Genomic DNA, 13,382 nt, shown 5'->3' on the forward strand with positions numbered 1-13,382 from the left:
TTCTCTTTTGGATACAAGAATTTGCATTACCCTGGGAACAGGATAGTTGAGAAAGGTTGAAGGGAACAATAGGAGGGATGTGTTTTTATAGGTTTTGTTTTGTCAAACTCACCTTAATTAGAGTTTTGATGACTCCACTGATGCTCTTGAATGAAATTTATATTTTTTCTTGGCTTTGGTTTATTTATCTATAAATATATTTTATCTATCCTAATTTCATGATTCAGGATTGTTGCTTTTTTATCTATAAAAGAACACTGTAATTTTTGCTATGAGAAAATTTCTGTGAAGTCAATACTTTGTTTGGGTTTGAGCAGCATGTTCACCAAGCTATAAATGTAATAGTATAACCTCAGTTCATCTGTTATTGAATTCAGAGTTAAAATGACAAATAAAATAAAATAAAAAACAGCTATGAGATTCTTCCATATCTGTTAGACATTATTGAAGAGAACTAGTATAACTAGTAACTAGTATAAAATGTGTTAAAACAAACATAAACAAATGTTTTGTTATAATCAAAAGCAGGTTATCTGGATTAACTTTGCGATTCTCTATACAAATATCTATGTACTTACTAATATTTCAGTTTGATGTTTACTTTTATTTTGTTGTAATTGAATGCAAGGAGATTTTGTTATAGAGTGACTTATGACCATATTTTATAATTACGACCCCTGCAGCATCCTCATGGTCATGTGATTAAAATTTAGACACTTTGCAACTGACTCATATTTATGATGGTTGTAATCCCAGGGTCATATGATCACTTTCTGTGATCTTCTGACAAGCAAAGTCAATGGAGAAGTCAGATTCCATTAACAACTGTGTTACTGACTTAAAAAACTGCAGGGATTCACATAAGATTGGCGTCAGGAAAGGGCAAAACTCACTTAACAACTGTCTCACTTAGCAATGGAAATTTGGGGCTCAATGGTGATTCTAAGTCAAGGACTACCTGTATGCACAAGATTCTGAAGCAATTCAGCTCACTCGTCCTACAGTCAATGTGAGCAACGTGCAACAGTTCAGATCACTCATCCTATAATTGATGTGAGCATTCCCAGGGCCCATGAAGTTTCAAAATCCTTGTCTGTACTACCAAGGGTGGGATTCAACTGGTGTTACTATCAGTTCAGTACTTAGGTTTTGCGCGTGCATACACGCTGCACACGCAAGTAATACACTAAAAGCTGTCTCTCGGACAGCTGATAAGCACTGCGCACGAGTGGGCAGCATTTGAAAAATGCCTTTTTTACTGGTTTTTCAATTGCAGTTGTGCTGCGCAAAGCAGCTGAGGTTGAAAAAGCAGGAAATAAAGGACAGGTAAGAGCCCGGGTGGGCAGGTGGGCCAAACAGCAGCAGACACAGAACCAGTTCTGTGTCTGCTGCTCTTCAGGACTACTGGTTCTACAGAGCCGGGCAGAACCAGTAGCAGCCCACCCCTGTGTACCACCAGAGAGTCCTTTGACCATGATTGCTGAAAAAAATGACAACCTGATTTCCTGGCATTTTGAGATGGCTTACTCTAGGGTCAAATTTAAATAACAGACAGGCATATGACAATTAATAAACAAGGAACCTCTCCAATCTCCAACAGGTGATTACCCAGTTTGGACTCTCAATCCTACCAAAATGGTTCAATGCCACTCTTGGATATCAAAAGAAGCCTATCTCTGATCTGCAGAGAAAGTGAATTTCCATGATGATCACATATATAGGGCATATATGAATGTTATAGCATGTATATCATATTCTAGATTATATAAATCTTGATGCTTCTGTAGTTTGTATGCATATAAATAGGCATTAAAAATGTCTGCGTTTCAATGTCATCAATAAATAAAATATTTATATGTCTTATGTCATGCTGCATGCACTACATGAATACTTGGCAATCTGACTAAGAGATTTCAGTTTATTTCAGCTTCTTACACAGAAACTCTTCTTTGTTCTGGATTTGAGTCCATTTTATGTCTTGTTGAAAAATATGTTGTTTCAGATTAATTAGCTGCACAATACCTGTTTTAAAATCTAAGAGGACTGAATTCAATGCTTCATATTCTAATACCTAATTCAACTCTAATGAAAAAACCAACAACAACACTCCATTCCAATTTGTAAAAGGAAAGAAAGCAGTAAGAAAGCAGGGACCACATCAAGGAAATGTTGCAAAAGGAGCTTCGTATTCTTTGCATGGTGCCATCTCCTTTTCAATAACCACTTTAGTAACTGTTTTTGCTCGCATGGTAAAACAGCAGTAGGCACGAGTACACAGAAGGCTGTAGGCTGCTGTTGGGAAAACACAGATTTAAAAGGAGCTAAAATGCTGGAGGGGTCTTTCTCACATGAGGGTAAAGATATGAGACAGACAGTGTTCTCCTGAATTCACTGCTGAGACAACTTTCTCTTGACTTGAAAAACTGCTGTTTCTTCTGACCATCTGCAACTCCTAATGATCACACTATAATGCCTTTGTAGAAAAAAAAACTTTATTTTTTAAGTTTTAAGTTTTTTCATTAAAAAATCTGACTTCAGCACTGGAATGAAACTATAGAGACATTTTTTTTAACTGTCTAAAGGGGGCATATATTTGTTAACCAATATTCTAGTACCCAGGAATTAGTCGGACATTCATATCTTAGTACTATCCAGTTATGATATTATTGTGTTCCTTTTAAGCTTATGAAATTTCATTTGGGTTAAAATATAACTAATTGTGATGAGATATAGGAAGTGTATTTCTGCAGAAATGTTTTTTAAAAATTTATTTAGATATAAATTAAAATGCCTCTTAACTGAAATAGGATCGGGACATCTAATTATTGATTACTGTCCATTCATATATATTTGAACAATTAGATATTGGTTCAGCAAACCATTCCTTTTGTGACATATGTACTCTGTTCATTGATGCAAGTCCTGACGAATCCTTTCTCATTTATGATTTAGTGATGTGTTTTGATGCTTAAATTGAGAACCCCATAAATAATAGGTTACTGAACTTGGGGTGCTTGGAAATAATTTCCAAATATCTGATAGAGAAATAGATGTAATCAATAAAGTGACTTTCAAATAATATGTATTAGTAATAGACTACTGGCATTTCTTGTTCCAATAGATTGCGAACCAACAGTAAATCTATTGTTATAATTGATATTCAAATATTGTTGATTTGATTTGATTTTACATTGGACTATGGATTATTTCAAATTTCCCAGAATAGTAGCCAAGTTAGGTTTTTTTTTGTAATGAACACATTTAATAAAAGTGTAACCAATCACTCAAATCCAATCTACCTTGAATGTAGTCTTGTGCTGGTATAACCAAGGGTAAGCCATCGCAAGACTACATTCATGGTAGACTAGATTTAAATGATTTCAGCTGGTAGCAATAGGTTAGCATTTTCTTCTCTGGGTCTCTTGTAGAAGTTTATTTTCAAAAACTAGTGTAAGCCTTTTAGTCTGGTTTAATTTAGTTGGGGTTATTGTTTCTTTAAAATGATTAATTCATTTTTATCAGATTAGTCTGAATAAATGTGATTGTACTCTAAAGCTTACCTATAAGGCAGAGCTGGTATTCAGCAGGTTCTGACCAGTTCTGGAGAACCAGTAGTGGAAATTTTGAGTAGTTCAGAGAACCGGCAAATACCACCTCTGACTGGCCCCACCCCTATCTATTCTCTGCCTCCTGAGTCCCAGCTGATAGGTGGGTCTTTTGTTGCCCTGCAGATGAGAACAGACCTGGAAAGCAGGTTAGTAGATTGGGGAGGGTATGGGATTTTGCAGTAAACTTCCTGCCATGCCCAACAAGCCACGCCTACAGAACCAGTAGTAAAAAAATTGAATCCCACCACTGCTATAAGCATTTTGTGACAATAACGATCAGTTAGATTGTTAGGTAGAGTAATGCTACATATCCTTGTTTCATAGCAAAGAAACTGTCCAGAATATTAAATCTGTACAAGCATTAATCATCTCCTCAGAATCTTTTTTCTTTATAAATAAAGATATTGCTACCTTTGAGAAACAAACTTTCAAGAATGATTTCATAAAAAAACCAGATACACTAGAAGTCATCAGGAAATTTAACAATACTTCTCTTGGTTTAAATAAAGGGGTGTCTTCTCATACTATATGTATCAAATTCATTTAATCATGACTGTGTCATAACTGCTGTCTCTCTCTTATTTTTGATTATTGTCTGTAGTAATTCTGTGTTTCATTGTTTTTGTCATCATTTTTAATTTTCCTCTTGCTCCTTCCCTATACCAGCTATGTGTTATGTATCTCTGCGGCTATATTTGCTCTCAAATCCCACATATATAGAGACATCACATCCCAGAATTCCCTCTCGCATGGCCAAAAGCTGTTGGAATTCTGGGAGTTGCAGTTCTGATGCTTTAGGAAGGCATCCTATAGGGAAGGGTGCTTAACATTTCAGGAAGTTGTTTATTGTATCAACTATGTATGTAAACTATATAAAGAAATACTATTTTAATTCCCAAGCACTTTTTTTGTTTTACAATCTAGCTATCAGCGCAGTGCCAGATAAGAAACATTGTTTACATAGAAAGCTACCTCAAAATGAAAACAGAGCCAAGGAACAGCCTTCGCTTTCAAGGTTCCCCTTTCATTGTTCTTAATCTCAAAACCATTGACCACATAAACAAATATGATACTGCAGTGAGACAAGAAGCTGCTATTTTGAGATAAGTGATTGGGTAAACATCTCAGAGTTATCTAAGGGCAATATTTCATAAACTATGAAATTCAAAGAGAAAATAATTTCCTGGAGATGAATTGCAGCCACTATCCATTGTTCTTGCAAGTGGGTTATCTACATTATCAGTTGTATTGTTATGACCGAGAACCTTTGTACTTGGGCATTATCTTGACTGTTGAGATACTTGAATAAAAACAAAAAACAAATTGATCATTGCCATAAAAAACCTACATTGTATTTTAATGTTACATCTCTTTAAAAAGTTATTATTTATATTATGAATCTAAGTACTAGTATAATGATTGAACAACACAAAATAGTTTCAATTTAGCTATAAAATTCCTATTGAGGAAATTGATTTGTGTTCGTTGTTGATTTTAATATCTATTACAGCAACTTACTACATTATGGTAGATGCATGAAGTTATATTAAATATTTGGATCGTTGGTATAGTCTATGTATTATGATACATATTAATTAGCACACTTGCATAGCTTCCTGATACCATTCTCTTTATTTTGACCTTATGTTCACATAAACAGTCTTTGTGCTGAACTTTGAATATTTCTTCCTATTATAGATGTTCATAATATTGAGATGTGTGTAAAATATTTATATTCATGTGCAGTTTTATAGTGATTTGTATGGTTTTAGGAATAGAATTTAGTTTTCAAGTGGCAATGATCAATTGTCTAATATATTCAATTTAAAATCTAAATTAGTGCCATAACTACATCTGATAGCAGCAAAGTCCACAATTTATAATATACAGTGTAAAGAAGTATTTTGCTTTATTGATACTGAACATTCTCGTATTCAATTTCAATGTATAATCCTTAAAGTCACAAAATTCTAATGTGAAAGAAAAAAGTTCCTTTTGAATCACATTTTCAGTTCTGAGCATAATTTTCTATACCTTAATTTAGCTGCATTGTTTTCAGCTAAAAAAAACCCTATTATCATTAAAGTCTTTCATCAAATTAATTATTTAGTTTGCCTTGTTTTGTATGGTATCTTTGTAGGTTGTCTGTCTATTTGGAGCTGTGAATTTGTGTGTGTGTGTGTGTGTGTGTGTGTGTGTGTGTGTGTGTACAGTATGTATTTATGTGGAATTTGCCTTTCTTATAGCAAGTTCACTTTATTGAAACAGTCACTATCAGTTTTATTAAACTTGTATGGCATCCATCTTCATAGGTTGTTTTATTTGCCCCCTTTTAGAAGACATGCTATACTATTGTTTCTTTTAAAATATAAAAGGTAGAAGAGGTTCGACCTTGTGACAGAAAGTCCAGTTTGCTTCATTTTCACAACAAACCTGTGTGGACGCATATATCAGCTTCAAACATTCAGTAACAGTCTTATGAAGATTTCCAATATGATAAAATCAAAAAGGGATTTTGCAGAGCTCCAAAAGGATTCTTTCAGATGAGAAGCAAGAGCCTTAAAATGGCAGAAGATGTTCAAGGTATCTAAATGCAAATTGATGTATACTGGCTCTAAAAATCCCAGGCTTTAATAATCTGATCATAACTTACACAGTGGTTATACCAGTAGTTATAGGGATATGTCACACAGTGCATTGTAACATGTGAACAGAGCCAATCCTTAATACAGTTGGCCCTTGCAGAAAACAGTTTGGTTGTTACATGACAATTTCATTGCAGCTGTGTTTTAAAATGGAAAGGTGGCAATAAAACATTTGATCAAATAAATATTGTCAAGGAAATATATGCGCACATTCTTAGAAATGACTGAACAATATAATTAGTTAAATAATGGATTTCTTCATATATTCATCTAGAAATTGACCCAGAGAATAGGAGGCAAAATACTCCTGAAGAATATTTTTAGAATCAGGATGCAATGAAGTTTTCACTTACTTGGGAAAAAGTCCTTTTGGGTAGCCATAAGTATGGGATAAGAATATATATGTAATTTCATATTCACACACAAAATACAAAGCAGCTATTCTATGTCTGTCCCCCACCTCACCTCCTTGCCCCAGCAGATAACAAAAGAGTGATGAGGAGGGTTCCTTTATTTTTATTCTTAATTAATGAAAAAAACATTAAAAAGGCATTCTTAAAAAAGAATTTTAGTATTGCAAAGCAAAAGATGACCAACATGCTATTTTCTGAGAGGGAATGACTGAGATGGCTGTCTGGAATGATTCTTAGAAGAAACCCAGAAGGAGGCCTTCTTTACCAATCTAAGGTAATTCTGCTGAAAGGCAAGAAATCCAAAGTGATGTATGTCCAGCTGGTTGTGTGTTGACAGTGGCAGGCCTAGCAAAAGTCCATCTGCCTGAAGCCAAAAAACAGGAACCTACATATTCCATCTTAAGAACGCTCAATAACTTCTTTTTCACAGATTCAGAGCCAGAGAGCTAGATGTTGTTGATCTATCTATCTTCTTCATATCTCAATGCTCAATGAAAAGTTTATTTGGAACCATAGCATACAATTAGCCCTATTCAACTATGTAGATACATTTGGTTAGGAAACAGAAGAAAAACAGGAAATATAATACATTTTTGGATTTTATTTTAAATCTGGAGTGGGGAAGCTCCTTTCAACTAAAAATATTTTTATATCACAAGAACCAAGGACAGAGCTAAGCATCTTCCTTCGCTGTTATAGACAAAAATTGAATCTGACCAGTACATTAGTAAACATGGGACGGCATATCAATTACAGCAGAAATATCTGTATTTGTGTAATACAGTGGTAGAATTTGGCCTCCTGAGACTGTTTTTGTGAGGTGAAATTCCTTTCCATAGATGTTAAAATTTGCTTTAAAACATTTTTTTAAAAAACGACTTAACCTCATAGCAGCAGAAAATGCAGTGAGGTCTGAGGTTTATCTAGCTCTGTTTAGTCTGCTTCCTTGGGGTAAGATAAATTATGTATACTATTTCCACTTTATATAGCAGCTGAATTCCTGAAATATGTTAATTATTACCTAATAAATTATTTTCCCCTTTGAGTATTTTTTTAAAATCAGTTTAGTGACAATAGGATGAAGAAGTAAAAGAGAATTAATGCTTGTTAATGTTATTAGTGTTGCAAAATAAAATATTTGATATTTGCTTAAAATTCATGGCAGAAGAAAGCAGAATTTTTTTATGATGTGTATTTTTGACCTTTTTAATAAAGAGAAACAAACATTTGATAGTGATAAAGACGAAATAGTGATTAGATGACTTACGAAAAAATAAAAATAAAGTTTCTAGAAAAATAATATATTATAGATCTTGATATAATTTTGTGGATAGTCTCCTTTCTGTGTTATGGGGCAAATATGCAACTTCAGGATTGAAAGGATAGAAACTATTTCATTTCTGCATATGTATGTCTATATATTTTGCTGTGTCTGCATTTCCATCAGAAAATGAAATAAAAGCATTGGCAGAAAAAATGAGGAAATGGGAATATTAATGATGTAATAATGATTATTTAACTTCAGCTTTTGTTTAAAAGTTGGTTTTATGTACTCAGTGAATATTTTCAGCAACTCAGAATTCTCAGCCAGGGTTCCAAGAGTTATTGCTAACTATTGCAAATTTAGAAATTATTAAATCTTGATGGACTCAGATAATTCTACATAAAATTAAAGGTTCTTAATTCATGCATAATATCAATTTTTGTAAATCTTACCATATCATACGATAAAGTGAGACCATTCATATCTCTCTCCCTCTCCCCCCCCAATTCTATTCTATTATCTCTATAATTTATCATGCCTCTCTCTCTCTCTCTCTCTCTCTCTCTCATCTACCATCTATCTATATCCTTTTTTCCAGATAATAGTCTGCTCAAATAATTGCCAATTATGCTATTTCTAAATAACTAATAATTCTATCACTGAAAAAGGAATTGGAAGTTTGTATCTTTCATTAAGCTGTGATGTATTCCAATTCATATAGTCTAAGTCAAAGGTGAAGAATGTGCAACTTCAGAACATCTTTACAGACCATCTTTACAGACCAAATTGAGATTTTGTCCTGATCTTACAGTTCCAGGCCCTGATGATACAGTTTGAACCATAGTAAAGGACCCTAGAGAAGAAAGAGAAATAAAAAATAGAATTCGCATATGTTGGAAAAATAAACAATATAGTTGCTTTCTGTAAAATTGTGTACTCACATTTTGGCATGGCTATCAGAAAAAAGAAATCAGCTACTAATTCATAATGGTTCCTTAAATAAATTTCCTCCGATTCAATGCTTTGAAGAAAATGCAGCACTCAAACAGAGAATTCTGCTTTTAAAGGAGAACACCTGATTATATTTGGATAAATCAGTGGGCTATAAAGGAGATCTTAGAAAGCAAGATGAGCTTGTATTCTTTAGGAAATTCATCCCTCCCTTCCTTCATCAGATCACAATACAATTGAATTCTACTGCATAGTGGAATATTAATGCAATTTCAAGGGTTTTCAGTTCAATGTATAGAATGTGAAGGATGTGTGTTTGTGTTTATTTTCATAGGCAAAATGTATACTGAAGATGGTATTTAATTTCATCGTATAATGACAATAAACTAAAGTAAACTAAAGTAAAGTAAACTAAACAAAACCATTTCTCATCCTTGTAACACAAGTCTGTTTTTCACAGTCTTACATCAGTCCCATCCAGATCTTCAGGCAAACTTATCAATGCCCACTGGTTTATTTGCAAACCACACTAAGCTGGCAGGAATTGCGAACACTCCAGAAGATTGGCTTAAGATACAGAAGGATCTTGGTGAAAAAAGTAGATTCTGCAATTAGGCAAGAAAAATCAAATGCACAGATATAGTTTATGTGGTACCTTGCTCAATAGGAAGTAACTGTGAGAGGGATCTCAGAGTCCTAATGGATAACCATTTAAATATGAGCCAGCAGTGTGCATCAGCTGCCAAAAAAGCCAACACAGTTCTAGGCTGCATAAACAGAGGGATAGAATCAACATCACGTGAAGTGTGAATACCACTTTATAATGCCTCTGTACGGCCATACTTGGAATACTGCATTCAGTTTTGGTTGCCACGATGTAAAAAAGATGTTGAGACTCTAGAAAGAGTGCAGAGAAGAGCAACAAAGATGATTAGGGGACTCAAGGACAAAACATGTAAAGAACGGTTGCAGGAACTGGTTATGTCTCGTCTAATGAAAAGAAGGACTAGGGGTGACATGACAGCAGTATCTCAGGGGCTGCCACAAAGAAAAAGGAGTCAAGCTATTCTCCAAAACATCTGAGGGCGGGACAAGAAGCTGCTATCTTCAGAGTGGTTATGGTCAAAGTATTTTTGGAATAATGTGTAAGGAGGAAAAATTGATGTTCTAAAGTTTATAGAGGCTTAAGAAACCATGTCATCTTTTTGGAGTACTTGGGCTTCTTGTTGCTTCAACACTTGGAATGAGATCCTTAGTGTATCATATAAAGGTCATAACAACTTTGAGAAAATAGAAATGACACACTCCTAAATTTTAGGATCAAATCATTACATTTAACTCATTTTATTCTCCCTTTTCTTCTTTGAAGGAGAAGAATCATGGGAGCACTGCCAGGATCAATCTTCTTTCTCCTTTGATAGATAAGAGCCAGAGGTGGTATTCAGCAGGTATTCTGGAGAACTGGTAGCGGAAATTTTGAGTAGTTCGGAGAACCAGCAAATACCACCTCTGACTGGAAATTTTACAGTATCCTTCCCCTGCCATGCCCACCAAGCCACGCCCATAGAACTGGTAGTAAAAAAAATTGAATCCTGCCACTGAGAAGAGCATATGATGAACCAGAAATTGTTTTCACTGTACTCTGATCCTTTAATAAATAAATAAAATTGTCAAGTTTTCATCTCACCTTCCCCAACCTAATGTTCTTCAAATGTGTTAGGATTATTATTCCCAGAACTTATAAATAGTATAACTATGTTGGAAAAATTTAAAATTATACTTCCTGTGAACATCCTTAAATAGGCAAGAAACATTTGCAGGATGTAGCTATCTTGAAAATACATGTTTAGTTGAAATCCCAGAATAATATATCACGACCTCAAAGTGTTAGTTCTAATTCATTGTTTCATAAGACTTATCAAGTGAAGTGACACCTATATACACATTATATTTAATTCATATAAAAATGAATACATAATTGGAAGTATGTATCCACAGTACACTTTGATCAAAGGCATCTTCATCCTAAAGCAATGAAGGATATTTTGGAAATAATGCTTTAAAAGCATTACATTATTAGATGCCAACAATAGCCCAATCCTGTATAAATTAATAAGAAAAAAAATATATCTAGAAGAATGTTGTACTTTTTCATCCAATTCTTAAATGGAACTTTTGGTTTGATGCTCAAAGCAAGCAAAAATAATTTAGATTTGCATCCAACCACCTACAAAGTGATTTGGATCATCTCGAGAAATACATTAAAATCTCCAGGAGATTTATGAGAATGCCATCATGTTACAATTTATGACTCTAATTAATTCAGTTTTAAGGTGCTATCCTTGGAAGCATCACACTATCAGATGCCAACAATAGCCCAATTCTGTATAAATGAATAAGGAAAAAAAAACACATTTTATTAAATGTAGTCAGTAAAGGAATTACCTTCAAGGTTTTTTCTAAGTTTCAGTTTTGCACAAGATGGTGGCACTGTTCTTCATCTCCTGTATAATCCAAAAGCACTGTGCAGATGCTTTCTAACTGAAACAAAGGAAAGCAAAACAAATACAAGAGAAATTAAAATGTAATTTATTTTTCTTAATTTTTTTCCCTTCATATAATCCACAATGCTTTTTGTTACTGCATTCTTTAATCAATTCCCAAGAATTTAATTCCTACTGGATTATTTTTTCACAACCATATTGAAAGTGTCTACCTGCATGTTAGAATAAATGCTAGTTTACTTCATGATCCTAAGCTGAAGTAGAGCATTTTTGTGACCTTGGTTCTTTCCAATCTAACATCTCAATCCTGCTATCAGGTTTTTTTTTTTTACTCCAAAGAAATAATAATAAAGGTACTAAAATAACTTGTAACATAAAATAATGTCAGTATTTTCACAAGCAAATCCATGCAATTCTTCTTGGACCAACTATATAAAACAAAATAAAGCCATCAAGGGCACAGTATTTGTCAGTAGCAGAACAAAACCATTTAGAATATTACTGAGTGATTTCCAGTATAATATATGTAAATGCTTTTCTGACAGTCATTTATTTATAAATTCGTTCAGGTTCTTAGTCACAATCTCTGATATTTTAGATACAAGGTCTTCCATATTCTTCCATGCTCTTCTCTATCACAATGGCTCAGGAAAACATTCTGTGAACTATTGTATCCCATTTAGATATTGATGATGACAGATTCTGTTTCTGACTGCTTCAACAGTAGATCTCTTTTCTGGAATTGCATTTCTTGTTCACTTTCTGAATTACATAAAGCAATACAATAGTAACATGGTCTCATCTGAAGTTATCAGTGACTTTGCTGAATGAATCTCACTTACATTTATCATGATTGAAGGATCTTGGTCACAGGAAGGTCATTTCTAATTATTAGGTCACAATAATCTGACTTTTGTGGTACCCGCTTATTATCCATAGAGCTGCTTTTGAATGGTCTGGAAAATTCAACTGATATAGAATTATAGCTATAATTTGGTTTAAATATTGAAACTTATACTAATGCATTTGTAATGGTTTTCATTGGCTTTTAATTTATTTTCATAGTTAATTCAGGGTGCAATTTGATCTACAATAATGCAAGTGGACTGAGATCTAAAAATTTGTAGCTTATGGAATATTCCCCCCAGACAACTTCAATTGGTAGCTGGCATCAGGCAAAGGCTTGCTTTCCAAAGCGTTGAATACCTTAATAAAATAGTTTAATATCTTTTAATAATATTTTTCTATTTTTATTTTTACAGACATTGTTTATATATTTATATATCCTATTTCTCAGCCACTGATCTCCCTCAGAGAGTGGCTGCCTAAGAGAGGGTACCGTGTAACCAACATGTAAACAACATATAAAATTAACTTTAAAAACAATTCAAAATTAAAAGATGTTAATTACACAAAATTATGACATGATATTGTAAAATTTCAAGAAGATGAAAAATTCCAAGATGGCTTTGTAATTTATTCCAGTTAATTATTACAGCTGGGGTGGGTTCTCATGGGACCAACCAGCCCCACAATTGCATGTTCTCTGTGATTCCCCTAGGCAAGGCTTTGACCTCTTTATAGAAGACAAGGAGTGTGGAGTTTGCTTAACCTCTGGGGATAGGATATTCCATAATGTGGGGCAGGTGCGGAAAAACTCTTCCTATTCTTTGACCAACAGAGTCTACTGCATACTTTCCCTGCCTTATCAACTGGGATGGGCTGATGAATTCCATAGGTAAACTGGCCTCATGCCATGTAGGGCTTTATAGGTGATGACCAACACCTTTAATTGTGTCTGGAATACAGTTGGCACCGAGTTCAGTTTGCAGAACAGGGGTGTTATTTGTGCTCTTCTTTGGGAACCCAATTTGGCCACTTCTGGATATTTTACTTTAGCCCCATGTAAAGCATGTTGTAGTAGTGTAATTGGGAGATGCCCATGCCATAAGGGACCAAATGGAGAGCCTCCCTGTTCAAGAACAGGCATACCTGGT

At 34.1% G+C, this 13,382-nt stretch overlaps 2 long non-coding RNA genes across 6 annotated transcripts in view; one reads left to right on the forward strand and one right to left on the reverse strand.

The window, feature by feature from the left end:
* Nucleotides 1-13,382, forward strand: part of LOC148127375 (uncharacterized) — a 127,731-nt gene that overhangs the window by 48,000 nt on the left and 66,349 nt on the right. The gene's annotated exons all lie outside the window — the stretch shown is intronic.
* LOC148127376 (uncharacterized) overlaps nt 10,339-13,382 on the reverse strand; it is a 99,972-nt gene continuing 96,928 nt past the window's right edge. The window contains exon 4 of the long non-coding RNA XR_015742273.1: nt 10,339-11,422. This is a non-coding gene — a long non-coding RNA (uncharacterized LOC148127376). The remainder of the gene's footprint in view (nt 11,423-13,382) is intronic.

Source organism: Pseudonaja textilis, chromosome 2, assembly GCF_049901715.1.
Source record: "Pseudonaja textilis isolate UNSWEBS1 chromosome 2, rPseTex1.2, whole genome shotgun sequence".
Taxonomy (NCBI): Eukaryota; Metazoa; Chordata; class Lepidosauria; order Squamata; family Elapidae; genus Pseudonaja; species Pseudonaja textilis.